Source organism: Lactuca saligna, chromosome 8 (assembly GCF_052625555.1).
Source record: "Lactuca saligna cultivar CGN05327 chromosome 8, ASM5262555v1, whole genome shotgun sequence".
NCBI classification, from domain to species: domain Eukaryota; kingdom Viridiplantae; phylum Streptophyta; class Magnoliopsida; order Asterales; family Asteraceae; genus Lactuca; species Lactuca saligna.
The window spans coordinates 202,137,136-202,157,489 of record NC_136424.1 but is presented as its reverse complement, the minus strand read 5'-3'; positions in this window follow the sequence as shown (position 1 = coordinate 202,157,489).

Sequence of the window (20,354 nt, the reverse complement as noted above, 5' to 3'; positions counted from 1 at the left end):
TCCATTAGGAAGAACAATTTCTCCTTTACCTTTTATTGAAAAATAATCACCATTGGGAATAAAACCCAAGGCTCGCCATCACTATCAATATCTCCTTCTATTAGATTACAATCACCAGTCATGTGTTTTGTTGCACCTATGTCAACAATCCATGTCCTGATGGGTTTTATTGAAAAAAATTGTACAATGTGGAAAACAATTAACACTTAATAGGGAACATGCATCCTATAAAAGATCTATGTCATACAACTTTATAGCAACATACAATGAACAACTAAACCTAATATAACCCTAGTGTAAGTCAAAATTACCATGTGTAGAGTTTCATACCTCTTGTATTTTTGTAGTAAACAAATCACTTCAATTTCCTTGTAGCGTAGGTCTTGTAAAGCTTAGCACCAAAATGATGATATCTCTAATGGCTCACACCCAAACTCTAGAACTAGAAGACAATAGAAGAGAGGAATGAGGATATTTTCAGCCAAGATATGTTCTAAGGAAGAGTATAAACGAATATGAGGTCCCAAGGAGTCCTATTTATAGTTTAGGTAACTTAGGGACAAAACAAGATTTGAATAATTAAATAATATATTTAATCCCAATTCAAATCATTTCTTTCTTTACAACCAGGAGGCTTCTGGAAACCCTAGAAACCATCCTAATTTCGTTTACCCTTATATGGGTTCTAGAATTTTCATCCCTCTCTCAATTATAAGCAATTAAATTCAACCCTTGGACCTTTAATTAATTCCAACCAATCACGAAGTAATTCCAGATTAATTCTGATTAATAATTAATTAAATTTAATTGATTTCATATTAATTTATTAATCATGATAAACTAACAAATCAATTTTTTATTTCCAATTAATATATTAAGCATATAATATATTAACAAATCATTTCCTCACAATTTTAAGTTAGTTTATTAATTATATAATAATCTAATAAGTCATACTCTCTCTATAAATGTCATTCTAATCAACTTCTAGTTAAGAGGGCAACCCAAATAGAACTTTGCTTCTAATTACAAGAATATACCAATTTATTTATTGGCTTAGACACCTTATTCAATGGTCTCCCACTTGGATAAGTCTGTAACTATACTCGCAAGTATAAACCTTGAACTAAACAACAAAGCATGCTTCCCAAAGCCACTGCCAAACTCTGATTCAAATCAAACATTGACCCTAAGATAAATGATCAGCTATTCCTTTGTTCCACAAGATATCATATATTTGAGATAGGGATTAAAATCAATCTCATAGTCCAAGATTCCGTTTCTTGATTTCCTAATTTAGGACAACTGAATTCAGACAACTAATTGAAAACATCAATTTAGTCCAGGATCGGCTAAATACTTCAGATGTCAGCAACAAATCATCGAGTGGCCCAAAGATATCGCTTTTCTTTTTAAAAAAATAGGAATGAAGTACTTTGACTATATATTCATATAATTCACTAACCAAATCATGCATGGAATTACTCTTTATAACACCCGGTTACAAGATGCATTTGGGTAAACCAATGCACAACTAATTCTTAATATGTAAACTATATATCTCTGCTGAATAATAGTAGATATTATCGTCTTAGAATTTCTCGTGATAATCAATGAAGTAATTAAGCCCAAGTTTATCTAATACTTTAAATCTCTAATTTCAAAGTACTCATGAATATTGTAGCGATTCCAATTGCAATATCTAATTTTAAAGTACTCATGACGGTCTTAAATCATTACTTACATCCAAAAGTATGAGTATCTGTGAAATTCTGAATAATCTTAAGATTACTCAGGGAAGTAAACATGCAAAGTGAAACACAATAATAAATTAATTAACTATGGTTTCATACTTACTGAATATAAATAATTCTTATTATATAATTACAATAATAATTATGAATTTATTCATTGTATAAGGTTTTGAATAATCAACTAACTACATGAATTAGATAATATCATTAATGCCTATGTTATAAACATGCATAATATGCCTCTCAATGATTGTTCCTTTGTGAATAAATCCACTAGACACTATTCCAATGATGTACATTTCATAATTCCAAATTCTTATCATTATCTAAGATGTAGTGGGATTTCATCTTTACACGCATTATCCTTCTGTGATGTCGAGGTTCTAAATTCATAGAGATTGACCCTTCGAAATTACAGAGTGTTCCACTAGAACTTCTTACTTGAAACAATTCCATGGTTATGAAGTCTTAGTTTTAAGGTACATTCCTTGAACTCTCCGCATACATTAAAGTTTCTGAAGCATATGGGACCCGACTCATTATTATAAGGGTCCAATATTTGTTCAATTTGTTGCTATAATATTCCCATATATATATTGAATCTCCAATTTTGAAACATTTCAACATGATATTCATATATGCCTTTGACTAAGTTAAACTATACAACATAAACCTTTAGATTCGTAACGAAGTATGAGTACCTATCCTTTATGTCCACTATAGCAAAACTATTTCTTAACTTTGCAACTTGTAAACTAGAAACAGTGTTTTCGAAGAATAGTATTGTCAACATGCATTATCAGCATAACAATTATGCTCCCACTAGCTTTGGCATGTACTTAGAAATCAATTGGATTTCTAGACTTCAATACCTTTTGACTTAATCATGGAAGTGTAGATTCCTATTTCACAATGCTTCGTTAAGCCTCTAATTAAGCTTCTTAAGCTTATGAATTATACATGGATTATGGATGTTTTCAAACCCTTTCAAGACATGAATTTAAGAATTAAATTATTACAAACAATATTCGTACTAATCTTTATCAGTTCCTTAAAAACTACAAGTGAAAGCATTTCTTTATAACCATTTTCATGAATTAGAGCGAAACCTTTTTCCACCTAGATTCGAAGGTTCATACGTTCCCATCTATGTAGAACTTTCATTTTCAACCTACACTCATAAGATAAGTTTTAGGACAAACCAAATTCAGATTTAATTTTGTTCATGGACCAAACTTCGCTATTACATTTCTTACATTTTTGGCAGCATAAGAGCCCACCAATGCATCTATGTTGTTAGCAGCTCGCCCATATTGATTAGTGTACTTTCACTAACCAGCGCACTTTTACATTTTCCGTTAAATGAAAACATATAACTTATAAGCATTCCCAACTCAATTGGAAGTGAACGGAACATGTCAATTAAACGCAACATGTTATCAACGTAAGGTCGCGTGATAGTGATAACTAAAAGGATCATTGTCGTTTGACTCTTGCAACTCAAGATCAACGTGGCTCTCACTAACTTCTTGACATATGATTTTCTCTCAAAGAGCATTCCTTGACGAGCTACAACAAATGTTCAAAAGTTTGCGTTGATTTCCGATAAAAATACACTTCATAGAATAGGACTCAGTTTATTTTTTGTTTCTCGGTCAAAGAAAAACATTAAAACTCTAATTCTCAATGTGCTAGAGTAAGAAAACATTATTACTCCACATATTACATGGTATTATCATCCTTCTTAGTTTTTGAAATGAGTTTCAAGATATGATTTATAGTTACTAGAGCATGGCTCTAAAACTAGATCTGGAATGAAACATGACTCGTGTATGATCGAATCATTTCCAACAATGTTTGATTCCACTTCTTAGTCATACAATTGAACTAAGATGTTCTTGGAGGATTAATTGTGATACAATTCCACAATTACTAAGATGATCATAAAACATGATACTAAAGTGCTCCCCTTTCTTTTCATATTGGAGAATCTTTTAACTTTCTGCCTAACAGATTCTTCTATTCATTCTGCTACTCATGAACTTTTCAAACGTATTAGAACTCTGTTTAATCTTTTAAACAAAATCATATTTACTAAAACGTCTGCAAATCATGAAGAGAAGAGTTATCATCATGAAGAGAAGAGTTATCATCCCTTATGGTGGATCTGAAGAGTCCATATCAACATGTAGATCCATTAGTCCTTCACTTTCCTTGCATAAGCATGTGAACGATTAATTAAGTCATAACTTTCCAATGAATAAGATTCTCATATATATAATCCAATTTTACTTGTACACAACAAGTATCTATCTAGTTAGTGATGAGATTTCTTTTCACTTGGTCAATTATGACAATACCACAAGTTTGTTCTTGAAGAATCTGTTGGGTTTTTAGCATTCTAACACTCCTATGGTGTACATGCAACCCTAAATACCTTGGATCTATGTTTTCCCTATTATACATGCAAATATGAATATTCCAAGGTATTACCCTAAGTAGCATACAACCTTTGATACTTGGGTAATAAAATAGATAGAATACATACCTTGTTGATGTAGCAATCTCCATGAAGCTCGAGAGCCTAGTTCCCTAAGTGTAACACCTCAAATGGTTCACACAACATCATCAACACTTGGAATAACCATGAGAAGAAGACACGCATGCTCAAATCGGCTAGCCCTCATATATTTATCACTAGTGCCTATTTCTTGAGCTAAAGGGGTCCTTATATAGTGTGCACATAAGGGTTACACCATGTAACCCATGAATTTACCCATTCCTTATGCTTCATGGGTTTTAATCTCCATATAGTATCCATGGGTCACCACATGGGTTAAACCCAACATAAGGAATCATGGGTCAGAAGCCCACATATATAAGAATGAATGATTTACACAATCAATCCCTATATATTTAATTAGTCTCTTTTGATCACTAAATTAAGTCCAAATTAATTTTTGATCAATACTAATTAAATAACATGATTTCATATTAATATATTAGAACTTATAATATATTAATATGTCACAAATGTCTTCTTCTCATAAAAGGTTTATCCAAATGTTCCGATGCCATGCAACCCAAATGGACCATACCGAGTCGGGTCAAGTATATACCAATTATAGTTATGGACTTAGACACTAATCCAACAAAATCAATATCCACTATTAATATTGATATTATTAAAAACATAACTACCACTTTCAATAATGTCATTGCAAGGAAATAAGATAAAGTAACTATGTAAACCAAAACTTCACTTTTATTAAAATAAAATGAAAATTGAAACTTTGACTTACAATGTATGAAATGAAAAACTATATTTTTAAATGTCTCCGAAGAGTAATAACAATATATTAAATTATACTAACTCCCTAGTAGTAGCTCAAAATTCTAACCATCGAACCATCCGACCAAAGTCCATTTTTCACAATCAGATTTAGCTCACTTCAATTAAGCTTCCTTCTTTCTTTTAGATCCTATAATGTCATCAAAATGTGATCAACACATCATGTATTAAGATTCTAATAATAGGAACTTATGGAGTTAGATAATGGATATACCTGAAGTAAAGTTGCACGGATTGACTTTACCATCTTCAAGATCTCTCAGGTAATGTAGACTTATTCACTTCCAATGTTCCTTCAATTGGCAGTAGAAACACATGGACTCATTGAAGTCAACATGTGGAATGATCTTAGAATGAGCCTTTCTAGTTCATCAATATTTTCTCCCTTTAAATTTGGAACCTTATAAGCATTTATGCTTTACTTGTGTTCTTAAGCATTTCTACTTTAGCAAACATCAACATATGGGTCAGATCAATTAGGGTCACATCAAGGTTCCTCATATGAAAGTTCTCAATGAACTGACCATATGAATTAGGAAGAGAAAGAAGAACCAAATCAAGGGCTTGCTCCTTTGGGAATATGACACACAAAATTTCCATCTTCATGTTTACATGCCAATAAGGATTGAGTAGCTTCATATCTTTCAACTCGAGGAAAACATTACATTGGGAGAGTCACATGAAGAGGAAGTGGAAGAATTGAAAAAGAATGATGTCTAGTTCCACCATTCACCGAAGAAGAGAATTTTTTTTCATATTTATCAGAATGTGGAAGATCATCTTCAAAAGAACAAGGAAAAACATTTCTAGAAGAATGAGAAAGACCATCATTGTCTTGATTTGACATCTAAAATTTTGGAGAAAAGAGATATCAAGTTAGTTGATTTTAATCCTTAATTATTACCCCATAATTTAAATTAAGTCTAGGATCCCTATTTTCGATTCGACCTTTGAAGAGGGATGATGTAATCAAATTCAAATCTATTTTAGGTAGGTAGAGTTATCTCACCAATTTCAATCACATGAAACTCCTAAATCTTTTAGATTAATTGCATCTTATCATTGACATGTTTAATCTCGATTATGATCTTACCGATTGTGACTGGGATGTCGAGCATCATAATTAATATGTGAGTAACCATGCAAACCCGCTTAACCACCCTCGATTGATTTATAATCTCTCATTGATATGTTGGTTAACACAAACACTCCATTAACCATCATAAACATTAGTTGTTTCATTATTTCACCTTTATAGTCCCAAATTAGTGTGTCAGTTAACCACTCACGCTCCACTAACGACTCATAAGGAAACGATGTGCGTTTTCATGGTTTAGCATACTATTTCACATTTCTCCTAAAGTACATAGAGTGGAATTTTTAAAAGGTTTAGTTACATTGTAGTATCATACTTTTAGAGGTTATGTTCTATCAAACTCGTTCGACTAACGACCCTCTACCCTAAAATGAAGCGATGGGTGAGCGTGGACACTCATTCAACGACTATTTTATAGGTCGTTATCCTTATGCCCACCTTAGAGTATGGATTCGTGAATGTCACATCCCGAAAACCGAAGGCGGAAACATTTCCGGGGCGGACACCACATTGAGTATCAAATCCAATGTACATAGTAATACAGTAAACACAAAACATTACAATACATAGAATTGTTTACATCAGTTTGAAAGAAAAGTTATACAAGTGCTATATACATATATCATATGAACAAAAACAAATACGAGTCTTCTAACGCTCCGTCTTCTCCAAAAGGTGGCGGTGTACCTATCTAATGCTGACTTGAGAATACAAGCAGTTTGAAAATCAGCATAAAGCTGGTGAGTTCATAAGCGGTTTTGTTTTGAAAAGAATGAGATCCCCTTTTGGTTTTCTGAAAAGTTGTTATCCAAGAAAATCCCATATTTTCTTATGTAGAAACAGTTTAGTTATCATTTCGTTACTTAATTCGTTTACGAGTTGTTACGTTATTCCAAGAAAATCCCATATTTTCCTAAGTGTTTAGCTATCCTTTTGATACTTAATTCGTAGTTTAGATTTCGATGTACTAGTAAATTCCTTACTTATAGTATTAGTTAAGTATTCCGATATCTTAGTTATCCTACATTCGATTGTTGATTATTTGCTATACTTAGAGGTAATTTCGAATATTTGGATTCACTCAGAAGCATACATTAACAGTATTTTCGAAGTGCTGGTGATTTCCAAAAGGGTACCTTAGACGTATTTTCGAAGCTCTATAGACAGTCGATGTCCAGAGGCGTACTGTCAAATTAATTTTGAAACTCTAGTGACACCCAAGGGGTACAAAAACTGTATATTCGAAGTCTTGGCGTCATCCAAAGGCATTATTTCGTATTCCTAATCCTATTCCTAATCCTATTCATATTTGTATTCGTATTCGCATTCGTATTCGTATTCGTATTCGCATTCGTATTCGTATTCGTATTCGTATTCGTATTCATATTCGTATTTGTATTCGTATTCGTATTCGTATTCGTGTTCGTTCTATCCTATTAGTTATATTCGTATTTGTATTCGTGTTCGTTCTATCCTATTAGTTATATCTGTATTCGAATTCGTATTCGTATTCGTATTCGTATTCGTATTCGTATTCGTATTCGTAATAATATTAGTTTATGATTAGTATGATTCCTTATACAAAACATAATATGAAGCTTAGATTATGACGTCTCTTAAGGGAATCTATATTTAGTTTGACAATTCACTCTGCAATTCGAAACAGTGGTTAGTATGATTTTTGGTATTAAAAGTATACATAATGTGAAACATTTGAATGGAAAATAATAAGTTTAAGTACAAGATTTCCTTGTACTTTTCCTTGTATTCCCCCTGAAAACATTTGAAAAATGGTAGGGGTATGAACTCATCGGTCGAGAAGCGTGTCGGATTGGATGCTAAGTATCGGTTCGGGGCTTGATAGCGCGTGAGGTTCCTATGTAATACGAAATGATATGAAAATGTATCTAATTAGACTTTAAACCACTAATTATATATGATTATACACTCCAAGACGCGAAAACACTTCAAATCAAGTGTTTGGAGTGACCCGGGTGACATCTAGGGACGTATAAGGTTCGGATATGGAGTTTACTCCTCATAAGAGGGTTTACAGTTCTAATGACTCATTCTCCATGAGTTTACGACCTTAAACTCATGGGTGATGGGTTCTTGGATGCCAAATGGTCATACAATGCACACGGGAAGGTTCTAGGGTCGATTTCATGGCTTAGGAAGTGATCGGGACTTGAAATGGTCTTGGAAATGAGTTTAAGGTCTAAGGAGATGTTCTTGGGGAGCTTACTACCTTAAACTCCTGAGTTTACAACCGTAAACTCATGTTTGCCCATGAATTAAGGGCTTTGATGGTGGTAATTCAATCACATGTGATTCTAGGTCCAAAACCAAGCTTTTCAAGGGATTAAAGGCACCTTAACACCCTTTGTTGGGTGTTTACGGTCTAAGGAGGTGGGTTTACGGTCCAAGAATGTTATTGGGCCTTAAACTCAAGTTTGATGCATTTGAGGATGTTTTGGTGCATCACATGAAGGTTTATGAGGTTCTACACTCCCATGGAAGCATTTTGAAGGTGTTTAAGGGCATTTTGACTCATTAATATGAGTTTATGGTCCATGAATGAGGGTTTACGGTCCAAGAACATGCTTGGGCCGTAAACTCATGTCCATACATCATATGTTATGATTTTGGGGTCCTAAGCTCATGCATGCAAGTTTCTACGCCGAATCTAAGCCCTAGAAGTGTTTTGGAGGGGTTTTAAGGCTTCAAAACCCTCATATGAGGTGTTCACGGCCTAAGGAGGTTCCTAGACCATAAACACTTGTTTATGGTCTCATTCCTCATAAAAATTCCGAATTTGAAGGCCAAAGATGTTAAACTAGAAGCTAGGATAATTACCTTGATGTTTTGAAGCTTGATTTGGGTGTTTTTGGCTCAAAATCGGATTCTAGAGAGAGAGTAGAAAAAGCTTCAAATGAGGCTCTCTCAACTTTATATATGCTGAAAGTTGGGGACACGGTGGAATTCTACCCGATACTGTCGTCAAGTGAGGCTTTTGGTCGTACCCGATTTAATTATTATTATAACTTGGCGGAATAAAATAATTATTTCTCAAATTAATAAATTGGGGTGTTTCCATTGATTTCTAACATATTTGGACAATTATTAAGTCTTAATAATAATCTTAAAATTAATGACTTAAACGAATGGAAAAAAAATTGTGACGACGAATTTTTAATGGCGTATCGGGTTACGACAACGGAACGAACTTCGGGTTGACACAGTGAATGATGCCAAGTAATGATTTGACTAACTTGTCTTATACATATAATATATTAAAATTTTAATCATATTTAGTATAAAGTGTATTTGATGGGTTTTAGGCATGACAAAACAAACTTAAAACTCTTAAGTGTGCATGCAACCTAAAACAAGATCTAAGTTTTCACTAATGAATCTATAACTATGAACATAAAAATAAGAACCCTAGGATCCCTAGCTAAAATTTGAAATTACTAAAGAAAAGGTTTAGGGTTACATACCTTTTAGTTGCTATTGTAAACAATTAGAAATCCTCTTGTTGATCTTTTGGAAGTAAGCACCACAAATGTCGTGCCTCTAATGGTTCACACCCAAGCTAGCAAGAGGAAAACTTAGAAAGAGAAGAAGAGACCCAAGATTTCTTCCAAGGCTTTAAGAGGGGAGGGATCAACGAAATCTAGAGCTAGGGTGGCCTTTATATAGTTGAGGAATATTGGAGCCAAAGTAAGCGTTTAAGGGATAAGCCCTAGATTCCCTTGCTTGGTGACCAAGTAGCCAAATCCCTCATCCAAAGGGCCTTAGACGAAAATCCTAGGCCTTCCCTAGAAGTTTTCGTCCACCTCATCTAATGAGGTTCTAGAGCCTTCATTCCTCAACTTTCAATAAATAACCAAATAGTCCTTGTACTTTTAATTAACCCAATTAATCCCAAAATTAATTCCAATTAATTTCTGATTAATTATTAATTAAATACTATGATTTGTAATTAATATATTATTTTTATAATACATTAATAAACCATTTATTTACTTTACTATTCACATAATAAATTAATCTCTCTCTAAAAGTCATCCTGTCAAATTGCTACATCTAAGGGCAACCCAAAAGGATTGTGCTACTATCATTTCAAGTATATACCAATTTTAGTTATAATCTTAGACACCTAATCCAATAGTATTTTCAATCTTTTTAAAATAAGAGGTTTAAATATTAATTATCTAGATTGTCATATAATTAATTAGTCAATTTAAACATATTATGAATTAATAATTATCTTTTAATTACATTACTATTAAATTAATTATTAAATTCATAAGAGATAATTCAATTTAATATAACTGATTAAAAATGATCAAATAAGGATATCTTCTAATATATAGAGTTTTAAGGATTATCACACAATGTAACACCCGCAGATTCTGGCTATTCAATTTAGAAATAATAAGCATTAAAAATAACTTTCTGATAGAAGATTATTTAGGATAAATAATCTTAACAAAACTTATTGTATATGTGACAAGTACTCCATACATATAAAGAACGCTGACATCCGACTTCATATGAAGAGGTTATACTTCTTCGAAGTTTTGCAATTAAACCAACACGACTCCACGTAACTTTAAAAGTAAATTTTTGATAAAATACTTTTTAACCTTAGTGATGTAAATGAAAGTCATAGTAGCTGTCAAACTGAGAGTGTCCATATAGAGAACGTCTAAATATGACTTTGTTAGAGGAAGTTATGATTTTTCTAAGATTCAACGTAGTAGTATACCGCTCAAAAATCCAATTTTACATCAGTCAATGTTTGGCCGACTCAATCTAAACAAAAATTGAAGTTCTCGTTAATAGAAGTTCAACAATATAAAGACAGTCGAAAACGGATGTCGGATGATAATGTTATGATTTTTTAACGGACTTTAACTGTCTAAGCCTGTTAATATATAACTTTAAAAATAAAGTAAAAATTAGTTTATGGAGTCTAAACAAAGGTTGTAGATCTCATCGATATCTACACATGGATATAAAGAACAACAAAAATGAAGCTCGTATGCAAATGTTATGGATTTTACATGACAATTAATTTCCGGATTGACAAGAGTACGACACGTGTTGCGAGCTGACACACCCCTTTTTCCCCATGGCTTGTGACAAGATGATGACATGTGGCCCCAGTACACCCAACATAAGTTGAGTACATCTAACGTAATTTAAGTACGCCCAACGCACTGGGCCTTCTGGCAGCCTAAATATAGAAGGTAGTTTTCACTCTTTTCTTCACACCTTTTCATCTAATATCTTCCAAAACCCTCCCAAGGTCCCTAGACCTTTCTTTAGAACTTCCTAAGTGTTATTAGTAAAGATGTAGAGCGTCAAAAAGTCCCAAGAAATATAGCTTTTAGTTTAGAAGTTCTGCCCGCGCGAAGTCCGCTTTTTCGCTAAACCACCTGTAAGTTGAGTTTTAGTTACCATGCTTTAAGTATAACTTATGTTTAAGTTCATTATCGTAATTATGAACCTATAAACAAGATTTATCAATGATTCCAAGTCATTATACTGATTGATCTACTTACGGGGATGATGACAATGCTAGATTTAGTGATGTGTTTCAAGTGGGCTTTCCAAGCAGTATACTATGAATCTAGACTAATAATTAGTTGCAAGAAATATTAGACTAAGACTTAGTGATAATGATACTAAGTTACATCAACGGAAAAAATAGTTGTTAGAAGTGAAACGTTGTCTGAGTTTCGATTCATCACTTTAACAAGTAAGTGCATAGTTACTTTCATCTTACACACATATATGAAATATTTAAGATAATTACATGATATATGTGCTTATTATATTTGTTCCTAATATCTATGTTAGATGAACGATTTATATATGTTTTACTCGATTTAAACTATATACGAATTTTTATACCTATAAAAATATTGGATAAAGATGGGTAGATAAAAGGTGATATAGATGATGAGAGATAAAATACGATATAGATGACGAGAGATGAAAGATGAAATAGGTGACAAGAGGCCTTGACTTTAAAGATGGCATCATCTAGCAAAGTATAGATGACAACCACAGACTATTTTAGATAGTCCAGTGGAATGCTAGAAGGCTCGCAAGTTGTAGGTGTTTGTGAACCATATGTTTATCATATGTACTCTAAAAACTCACTGACATGTATTCTGGGTGGAATCCCTAAAATAATATTAGCAATAAAGAAGATGATCCTATGGACTTAGTGCCTATCAGATAACACTGACAGCTATGGACTTAGTGCTAAATACATAAACCCTGGCAGCAATGGACTAAGTGTCTATTAGATGAACCCTTACTGTGATAGACTTCGTGCCTATTCCTTAGGAAAAATCCTTAGGAATAAATATAGAAGAAAACCTACTAAGAATTATCGTGGAGGAATCCCTGAACTAGTATTGTCAGCATAGATGATACTTAGGGTAGATCCTTCAGAATAAAGAAGATAATGGGGATGGGAAATTAGGTTAATTATTTGATGATTAAACAAATTAATTATATTATTGTAGGTTGAAAATCCTATGTGCTCACCAGGCTCCCAAGCTTGACCATTCAGTTTCTTGCATTACAGGTAGTGGCACGAGAGCACAATTGTGATGATTAAATAAGAGATTTATTGATTATAGGCCATTACAATGATATATGTTTGTAAGGCCTTTATTATTTCCATTTATGTGTATGCACTGTATTGATGATGACATCCCAACCTTTTTAATATAAATAAAATACATTTCTTCGGAAATGCCTTAATAATATCATTATTATGTTTTTTGGGAACAAATTCCACAATATTATTCCTAATCAATGATACTTTGATTTTAAGTAAGCGTAAGGAAATTGGTCTTTTCTGGACGTGAAATTAGGGATGTCATAGTTGGTATTAGAGCATTAGTTTAAGTGAACTAGGAATTTGTAGGATTTCTATACTTGAACTTAGAACGCTAAGCGATGATTATGAGATAATTGTCTGCTATATTTAGGAAATATGTCTAAATAGACACGAGCACTAGCTTATTTTAGGAAAGATGCCTAAATTGCTTTTATGTGCTAAATGATTTGTGTTATAGCTATAAGATGCCTCATATGCTTTAGGATGCCATTTTTGGTTGGATCTATGGTCTATTGCAGACCGAATCTAGAAATTTTATGTGTTCAGGTTTCTAAACATTTAATTACGGTATTATAGTTGGCATATAACTTCTTGGAGTAATAAGGAGGATTGCGCTTTTAAACCTTCCCTATCTTAATTTTCTCGTCTCGGTGCATTGAACGTTTGCTTTAATGTATAGAACGTCATGGTGAGGACACGAAGCGGATTAGGAAACATTAATGAAAACCAACAACCTGAACCTTTACTTGCAATCGAGCATGAAACAGAAGTTGCACCCGTAGTAGAACCTATAATAATGGTAGAAGTTTAGGCAATAATGTGAACCATGTTAGACTTAGAAAATAGAGGAAATAATGAGGCTTATAATAGTGAATGATACCTATCAGAAGATATCGATGATACAACTTTTGGTGTAATTCCTAAAGTTGTGCCATTGTTAAGTTGTCCCATTGTTTGGTGTTTCCACCACCAACTAAGTTGAAGCAGAATTGTTGTTGAAGATAAACATGGAAGAATTCCTAGTAGAGTCTAGGGAAATTTTTATGATTATTTGGACACATTTGTATAAGTTAAATTGCTTTATGATTTTAGGAAATAATACATTGGGGACCGCGAGGCATTTCTTGGGATGAATATAAGTAGGTGTGAAAAGTAGTAGAGGTCTATACTACCGGAGGCACAAGAATTACACTTGGATCAGAGAAAGTCACAAGGTTAAAAAGGCATTAGTAGTTGAGTTTGTTTCGTTTGTTTATGTCGTTACCATCTTTTCGGTAATGCTTACGAAGATGAACGTTAATTCAACTCTAGTGGTAATATCAAATCAATCCTGACTTGAGAATAAATTTGTGAAATAAGTTAATTGGTTCATAGAACCATGTTCGATGTAGTATTTGACTCAAGTCAGGAGGTTAAAGAAAAGGATAATCAAAGCAATCGATAAAAGTGTAGTGACCATCGTTAAGGATAAACAGCCTATAGCTAAAATTGCTACCTACTATGTGATTATATCACATTAGAACATGAAGGAAGGTGTCTTCCACATTGGAGCTTGAGTCAAAAATACCTGAGTCTAGCTATTGCATCATACGAAAAAAGTTCATTAGATGAACAACCCATCAGTCTATTATGATAATCGAAGTAAAGACATTATCTTAGGTTAATTATGTTTAAAAAGGAGAAGGATTCTCCAATAAGGATCGAGTTTTAACATGAAGGTTACGATTGAAAGTCCAACATAGGATAAAGAGCGGGTGCAAGATTAAGCATCGTCAGCAGTCAAGAAGTCTTAAAGTTAAGTACTCATTTGAAAGGACATAAGAGTTACGATTATTACCTATGATGAAAATATAACGTGTAGAGTCATTATACAAGCCATGTGATGTTGATAATTTCGGGACGTGATCATCCTAAGGGGGAGATAATTAACACTGCAGATTCGGGCTAGTCAAGTTAGAGATAATAAAAAAATAACTTTTTGATAGAATATTATTTAGGATAAATAATCTTAACAAAAGTTATAGTATATGTGACAAGGATTTTCTACATATAAAGAACATTGAAATCCGACTTCGTATTAAGAAGTTATGATTCTTCGAAGTTTCGCGATTAAACCGACACGACTCTACGTAGTGTAAAAGGTAAATTTTTGATTAAATACTTTTTAGCGTAAATGATTTTTTAACAAAAGTTGCAGACCCGTCGATAGATACACGTGGATATAAAGAACGTCAAAAAGGAGCTTATGTGCAAAAGTTATGTATTTTACAAGATAATTAATTTTTGGATTAACAAGAGTGCGACAAGATAATTAATTTTCGGATTGACAAGTATCGTGGAGGAATCCTTAAACTATGACTGTCAGCATATATGATCCTTAAGGTAGATCCTTAAGAATAAAAAAGATGATGGGGATTGGAAATTGGGTTAACTATTTGATGATTAAACATATTAATTATATTATTTTGGGTTGAAAAGCCTATGTGCTCACCAGGATCCTAAGTCTGACCCACTCAGTCTTATATTACATGTAGTGTCAAGAGAGGACAAGTGTGATTATAAGATAAAAGATTTATAGATTATAGGTCATTAGAATGATAGATGTTTGTAAGACCTTTATTAGTTCCGTTTATGCTTATGCACTATATTGATGATGACATCCCAATGTTTTAAATATAAATAAAATTACATTTCTTCGGAAATGAATTGATAAGATCATTATCATATTTTTTGGAACAAATTCCGCAATATTATTCCTCAAAAAGGATTCTCTAATTTTAAATAAGCATAAACAAATCAGACTTTTCTAGCAATAAAATTGAGGATATTACACACAATGCATTCAAATTTTGGAATCTAACAGAATCAATACTAGATAATTACCAAAAATAACACCATAAATCAAATTAGAAAGATAATAAGCGAAAATTTGGAAAAATTGTGCTCACATCGTGAACACTAAATCTCACATCGTGAGATCAGTACTCCACACAAAAAAAGTTTAGCTCGATTCATCTCATGTGCAATCAATGTTTGACAAGTGTAACGACCCAATTTTCACGTCCAAAAAAAATCTGTTTTTAAAACATTAATTTAGAAAACGTTAATAAATAAAAACATTGTTTGATCAAATACATCACAACATAAACCATGTTCATAAGTCAAGTCATACAACCAATTGAAACATCAGAGTATAAATCCCAGAGGAGTCTAACAGATGCGGAAACCAGTGTGTGTGCATGATGTGCCGCTACCGTGCCAGCTCTTTCCCCTTCGATGAAGAGGTACCTGAAACCAAAACTGTAAACTGTAAGCACAAAGCTTAGTGAGTTCCCCCATCGTACCACATAACATACAATACATAACATACATACTGCCAGGCTATTCTGGGGTGCTTGACTACCCGGTACGGCTGTTCTGGGGTGCCGACTACCCATGCGGCCATTCTGGGGTGCCGTCCTACCCGTGTCAAGCCATTCTGGGGTGCTGACCTACCCATGTCGAGCTATTCTGGGGTGCTGACTACCCTTCAGTCCTAACAATCAAACCTCGGGGACTATTTCACCACCTCCTACTACCATCACATATATCATAACACAAACATAATATCAGATGTATCCGGGGTGCCTGACTACCCTTCGGTCCTAACAACCGAACTTTACTACTATCACGTACAACATATCATGCCAACATATAACATATCGGTAGTAGCAAACCTAGATGATATCACAAAGACAATCATCTAACATACAACTCCTACTGGTGGGCCGGCATTGTGGCCTTAGGCCCACCGCTACTGAAAGGTAACTCACCTCGGAGTAGCTGCTGATCTTCGTGGGAATAGTCTGACTGCAACTGCTACTGCTCCGGAAATCCTCTGGCTGTAATTCCCACCAAATACTTAGTCAAAAACTGCTAACTGACCTTTGGGTAAAATGACCATTTTACCCCTGATCATCCCCTAAGTCAAAGTCAGAGTCTACTTCCAGTTGACCCGACTCGTCGAGTTAGCTCGCCAACTCGCCGAGTCCATGTCCAAATGACTGACCTGAATTCTGTTTCTACTCGTCGAGTTAGGCGTCGACTCGACGAGTTCTCCTTCCAAACTGATGTTCAAGTCCTTCATCCTACTCGCTGAGTTGTATGAACAACTCGCCGAGTTCATCTTTTTCCGATGAACAAGTTATACTGTGACTCGCCGAGTTGTATGAACAACTCGCCGAGTCTGATCTTGATCTAAGGAGATCGCCTTGAACTCGCCGAGTCTAGGCATCGACTCGTCGAGTTCTATTATGGGTGAGTTTTGGCTTCCAACTCACCGAGTCCACCCTGGACTCACTACGCAACTCGTCACAGCAAAAAGGGGACAATCTCGGAGACTCGCGACTAGACTCGCTGAGTCAGATGAGCAACTCGTCGAGTCTGCTCCATGCAAGAGCCATATACGCTATTTTGCTCGAATCTAGTCCATTCCATTCATAGATCTGGGTTCCTATAGCATGAATAACATGTAAAGTTTCCAACTTTACGTGTAGATATTCCTCCATGAGGGTTTTAGGGTTCAAAATGCACCAAAAGAGTAGATCTAATGTCTTCATGCAATATGGGTCCATAAAGGTAGTAGATCTGAGCTCCTGTAGCTCAACAAGTCTAGATCTAGAGGCCAATCAACTTATTACGAAATATAATGCACAGACAAGCTTGGGGAAGGGCTCAAGGAAGACTTTAATGGAGTTATAAGCATAAAGACAGGGGAAAACGAGTTTTACCTCAAGGAAATCACTGAGGGGACACTAACATGCTTGGCTTCCTTCCCTTCCTCTTGATCTACTCCATTTCCTTCACAAAATCTTCAAGAATACACCTTAAGATGCCCCAAAGTCACAAGAACAAGAGCTAGAACGTATGGAGAGGTTCTGGGGGTGAATGGGGCGGAGTTGGAGCGCAAATGGATGTTTAAATAGGGTGCAAACCCTTGGAAATTAGGGTTTCATCAAACAGCGCAGACTCGCCGATTCCCTAATATGGACTCATCGAGTAGCCATCTAATCCGTGCCCCAGAGTCTCGTCTCTACTCGGCGAGTCGGGCCTCCAACTCGCCGAGTCCACGGCCAAAACACAAATACTTAAGGCAAAACTCACGTACCAGGAACCAGGTGCTACAAATCTCCCCCACTTATTTTAGACTTCGTCCTCGAAGTCTGCCTCTCAATCCTGAAACAGCTTGGGGTAATGCTCCATCATCTCTTCTACCGGCTCCCAAGTCCACTCCGAACCCTTGCGGTGTTGCCATTGCACCTTCACTAGTTCCACCCTCTTGTTCCTCCAATCCTTCGACTTCCTGTCGAGGATTGCGACTGGTCGCTTGATGTAATTCAGGCTGTCATCAGCCTGAATATCCTCCAACGGCACTACTGCTGAATCATCCACTAAGCACTTCCGCAGCTCAGAGACATGGAAAGTGTTGTGGATCTGGCTGAGCTCGAACGGCAGATCCAATCTATACGCCACCTTTCCCACCCGGGCTACCACCCTGAACGGTCCGATAAATCTCGGGCCCAACTTGCCCCGCTTCCTGAATCGAATGACGCCTTTCCAAGGCGACACCTTCAGGAGAACCATATCCCCAACTTGGAACTCCAAGTCGGATCGATGCTTGTCGACGTAACTTTTTTTTCCGACTATGAGCAGTCTGAAGCCTGCTTCGAACTTGTTGGATCCTCTCGGTCATCTCGAGCACCACCTCGGTGCTTCCCATGACCCTCTAGCCAACTTCACCCCAGCATATTGGGGTCCTGCACCTCCGTCCGTACAACATCTCGAATGGGGGACGGTCAATACTTGCGTGGTAGCTGTTGTTGTACGAGAACTCAGCCAAGGGGAGATAGGTATCCCAACTACCACCGAAATCTAACACACATGCCCGCAACATATCCTCCAAAGTCTGGATGGTCTGCTCGCTCTGACCATCCGTCTGCGGGTGAAAGGCGGTGCTAAAATGCAAACGAGTGCCCAACTCGTCATGAAACTTCTTCCAAAATCTAGAAGTGAATCGCACATCTCGGTCTGATATCACTGACACTGGCACCCCGTGCCGCGCTACTATCTCCCTGATGTAGATATCGGCCAACTTTTCGGCCGAGATGCTCTCCTGGATCGGAATAAAATGGGCGCTCTTGGTCAATCGATCCACGATCACCCAAATCGAATCGACTCTGTGCGCAGTCCTGGGAAGCTTTGTGATAAAATCCATCGTGATGTCTTTCCATTTCCACAACGGGATATCCAACGGCTGCATCTTCCCATGCGGTCTCTGATGTTCGGCCTTGACCTTCCTGTAGGTCAAACACCGCTCGACGTACCATGACACATCCCGCTTCATGCAGGGCCACCAATATCTAGACAAAGATCCCTATACATCTTCGTCGCCCCGGGATGAATAGAGAATCGGGACTTGTGCGCCTCCCCCATCAAGATCTGGCGCACGCCTCCATGATACGGCACCCACACCCTGCGGTGTAGTGTCAATAGTCCTCGACTATCATAATCGAAGGAGGAAACCTGACCCACCACACGCTCGCTCTTCCGATGTTCCTCCTTGATAGCCTCCTGTTGAGCCTCCCGAATCTGCTCCAACAGGGGAGTCACCACAGTCATCCTCATACAAATATCCCTGATCGAAGCCGCCTTGCGGCTAAGCGCATCGGCCACCACGTTGGCCTTTCCCGGGTGGTAAAGGATCTCACAATCATAATCCTTCACAACGTCCAACCATCGACGCTGCCTCATGTTCAGATTCGGCTGATCCATGAGGTACCTCAAACTCTTGTGGTCCGTGTAAATGGTACACCGAACCCCATAGAGGTAATGCCGCCAAATCTTGAGGGCGAAAACCACCGCCCCCAACTCCAAATCATGTGTCGGGTAGTTCGCCTCGTGAGGCTTAAGCTGCCTCGAAACGTAGGCAATGACATGCCCCCTCTGCATCAATACCGCGCTCAACCCTGAAATAGACGCGTCACAATAAACCACAAAATCCTCTACGCCCTCTGGCAGGGCTAAGATCGGCGCCTCGCACAATCTCTGTCTCAGTGTCTCAAACGTTGCCTGCTGCTCGGGTCCCCACCGAAAGACCACAGCTTTCTTCGTCCACCGTGTCAGGGGTACAACTATCTTGGAGAAATCCTGAATGAACCTCCAATAATAGCCTGCCAATCCTAGGAAACTCCGAATCTCAGATAGAGACTTCGGAACCTCCCATCTCGTCACGGCCTCGACCTTGGCCGGATCAACCAGAATCCCGTTTTGGTTGACAAGGTGTCCGAGAAATTGCACCTTGTGCAACCAAAACTCACACTTGGAGAACTTGGCATACAAGCTCTCCCTCCTCAGGGTCTCCAATACCTCTCTCAGATGCTCCTCATGCTCTTCCTGCGTCTTGGAATAAACCAAGATGTCATCGATAAAGACTATCACAGACCGATCCAGCATCGGTCTGCATAC